Source organism: Egretta garzetta, unplaced genomic scaffold (assembly GCF_000687185.1).
Source record: "Egretta garzetta isolate BGI_Z169 unplaced genomic scaffold, ASM68718v1 scaffold264, whole genome shotgun sequence".
In the NCBI taxonomy this organism is placed as follows: domain Eukaryota; kingdom Metazoa; phylum Chordata; class Aves; order Pelecaniformes; family Ardeidae; genus Egretta; species Egretta garzetta.
In genome coordinates, this window is record NW_009259685.1 from 5,373,668 (window position 1) to 5,377,326 (window position 3,659).

Genomic DNA, 3,659 nt, shown 5'->3' on the forward strand with positions numbered 1-3,659 from the left:
AAGTGCAGAGTTAAATCAGGTTAGTTGAGCGAGACGAGCAATTTTAGGCAAAGCAATCCCCAGACATACCCTTCCGAGTAGTGGCCAAGAGATTTTTGAGTCTGTGCAGGTACCTTGCACAGTGGTGTCTCGATCCCAGGCTAAGCCTCTATGTGTTACTGTAACCAAAATAAATAAGGATATCCTAACGTAACCTAGAAGTATTATGCTGAGGGTAGGGGAGAAAGAAGCAGGAGAAGCTCTGATTTAAGGAAGGGAAAACCCTGAGAAGACCAAGCCCCAATTTCATCCATCCTTCCTTCCCGTATAGATCACCTCCTCCTCTGCCCTGTATTTTCCTGTCACTGTATTTCTCGCTGTTGCTAATTCTTGATCCCTCCTTGCAAGAAAACAGAGCCTAGCATGTTAAGGGATGGCAGCATGTGGAAGCAGTAAGGCACTGCGTTTGGAAGAGGAAAGGCTGCACAGCACCTTCAGGCTTTTGGCCAGTTTGGTGGGAAGCCAGATTTCAGCTCCTCCCTGTGGCGGCAGGATATAAGGAGTGTTAGAAAGCAGGGAAGGGGGTGGATTTCCATCTGTTTAGGAGGGAAAGCCATGGTGTAAGGGAAGGCCTGTCTTCACATTACCCATCAAAAGCACCTTGGATAGTATGTCTGTCTTTCATCACCTAGAAAAACAAAGTCAGATACTCTAAGCCCAAAGTTTAAGTTAGGTTAAAAGGAAAAAGAAAGGGAAAAAAAAGGAGGGAGGAGTTAGCATCAGTAAAACTGAGCCCTGAGCTATGCTCCCATCATAGGGAAAAGACCTTGCTCGCTTCACAGTGACAGAGTTCAAATGCTTCATTTTCATTGCATTTTGTTTTTTTCGCTCCACTGAAAACATCATTTATTTTCGTTAAATTCATGAGAAACATGCAGTGAAAAACTTTGAAATCTCACAGTTCATTGCCTGGTTTTGGTTTTTCAACCACATCAGCTATTACTCAGGAGAAGCCCTCCCAGTGACCACCAACTTTCCAGAGCAGACCAGCCAGGAGCGTGGGGCATGTGAACAAGCTCCCTTTCCTGAACCAATGCTAAAGAACACAGAGTTTGTGCAGTCTGGTATCTTGAATCCGCCCTGCTTATGCGACCTTGCTGAGAGACCTATTCATCAGGTCTACATCGCTGTTTCTTCCTCCTTTCCCATTGACATTCAGGAAAGTATTTGGTCAGCTGCAATTCAGTTGTGTGAGCCTTCAGCATTCCCACCGGCATTGAGCAAAGCTATCTTCCAAGGCTGGATCATCAGGAGTCTGCCATATTTGAATGTCATCCCAAGATGGTTCCCGTAGGGAAGCGTACTGTTAAAAAGCAGGACATACAAGGCTGTAGCCCAGTAGTGCATACCCCAGTAGCAGAGAAAAGACAAGTTCAGACTGAGCAAAATTTTAATTGCCTTAGCAAAAGACACCATTGCAATATTTGCTTTAAATCGCAGGGAAATAAATGCCAGTTACAAACTCTCACCTGCTTTCTGTCGAATTATTGTCTCGTGTTATGTGCTGTATTTAAAGGTTACGCTGACCAGTATCTGTAATATCTATGAATTAGGGACACAGATGAGATTCTAAATTACCTGGCTTTGAGAGCTAGATGTTCATCTGATGAGTTTATATTTACCATTTGTGATCAAAAGAGAAAATAAAGTAGTGTTTCTCATGGTATTTGTATGATTTAGGTTCTTTATAAACAAAATGGTTTAGTTTTAGGAATGCTTAAGGTGATATTTTTGACAGAACTATAAAACATACATAAACATGCACTTGTATTTATAAATGTGTGAGCTGATTTTTAGCAATTGCATCTTTTTTTTTCATTAGTCTCTGACAGATAAGGCAGTTAAAGAAGTTGTTATATGAGCCTTACATAAGGGTCATCTAACTTAAAGTCCCTGAAAGTAGTCAGATATTTGGTGAAAATGATGAATTCTGGGGTACTGATTCATGTGACCTGAAAAAGCCATCCATTTCCTGATTCACCTTCATATCTCCTCCAGGAAAAAAAGGAATATTTTACAATGGATACCTGGAGTCAAACAATTTTTATGTGTGTGTTTTTCTGTCTTTCAGCCACTTCCCAGAACCGATACTTTCAAAATGAAGAGGAAGGTAGGAGTGGGAACAAAGAATGCCTTGGAGAAATCCAGTCAAAAAGTTGGAGGAGTAGAAGTAATAGGAAATATTAATAACTCTGGTCTTTAAATAGGTCATAATTTGGACTGAAATTATGAAGAGTTACAAACCTAAGATGTAAGTCCTACTACATTTGAATCTAGATTCAGGGATTTTTAAATTGATACATAATAAAAATATTTGCATGTTTCTTCCTCTACTTTGGATGATAATATATTCTGCTGCCTTACACAACTTTCTTCTGTAGACTAATTTTAATTTTTTGGTCGTTAACCCCAGGACACCTCCTTAAAGTAAGCCAGGGTATGAATTAGCAATCCATTAGGTGCTCCTCTGTCTGCAGGTCCATACTCATTATACTGGATTCCTGTGTTACTACATCACCCAGAATTACAAGTGGGATTTGGATTAAGAGTACATATGTATGACCTTATCACTGCCAAATGGTCTAAAGCACAGAAGACAGCACTTATCTGGACTTCAGGCTTTTGTGCTGGCCCTTTTGGGGCCATGTGGGTAGAGACGATACTTGGCATAACTCCTGCCTTCACAGAATTAGACCATCACAATTTTTAGAAGAAATCTTAACCACCTGTGTAGCCCTCATACTTGGGCAACATTTCTGTGGCACTGATCTAGCGTTAGGAGCCCTAAATCACATTTACCCTGAGAAAGCGCCCTGACCAGGTGGTGAGTGCCAGTGAAAACAGCATGGGAGGTGACAGTGGAGTTGTCGGCGCACAAGAATTTCATAGTAAATTATCCAAGTAAGCCAGCCCCTAAGTAACTTTTAAAAAGTGATTTAGCTAAATTAGAGCAAACTCCTGTGTGAACATCTTTGTTTTGCTTTGAGCATTGTCCTGGTTTCAGCCGGGATAGGGTTAATTTTCTTCCTAGCAGCTGGCACAGTGCTGTGTTTTGGATTTAGTACTAGAAGAATGTTGATAACTCACTGATGCTTTAGTTGTTGCTAAGCAGTGCTTAGACCAGTCAAGGACTTTTTCAGCTTCCCCTGCTCTGCCAGGGGCACAAGAAGCTGGGAGGGGGCACAGCCAGGACAGCTGCCCCCAACTGGCCACAGGGCTATTCAAAGCTGTATGAGGTCATGCTCAGGGGGAGAGCGTTCGCTGCTCAGCGATGGGATGGGCAATGGTCAGCAGATGGTGAGCAATTGCATTGTGCATCACTTATTTTGTATATTCTTTATATTCTATTGCTATTATTATTATTGTTGTTCTTTTATTAAACTGTCTTTATCCCAACCCAGGGGTTTTACTTTTTTTTTTTTTTTTTTTTTTTTTTTTTTTTTTTCTCCTCTCCCCCGTCCCACTGAGGGAGGCAGGAGGAGTGGACAAGTGACTGTGGAGTGTTCAGCTGCCTGTCAGGTTAAACCACAACAAGCATACCTTAAATCCACTAAAACCCATATGTAAATTAAATTGAAATGAACAAAAAAAAGACTAATCAGAAAAGGGTCTTCCTGTGA

The 3,659-nt window shown here is 41.3% G+C and overlaps 1 non-coding gene across 1 annotated transcript; it reads left to right on the forward strand.

Annotated features, from left to right (window-relative positions):
• The first annotated feature begins 1,952 nt into the window (after positions 1–1,952).
• LOC118452280 lies at positions 1,953–2,021 on the forward strand. The gene has a single exon (XR_004841988.1). It is a non-coding gene; the product is annotated as a small nucleolar RNA SNORD123 (small nucleolar RNA).
• Positions 2,022–3,659: the final 1,638 nt, after the last annotated feature.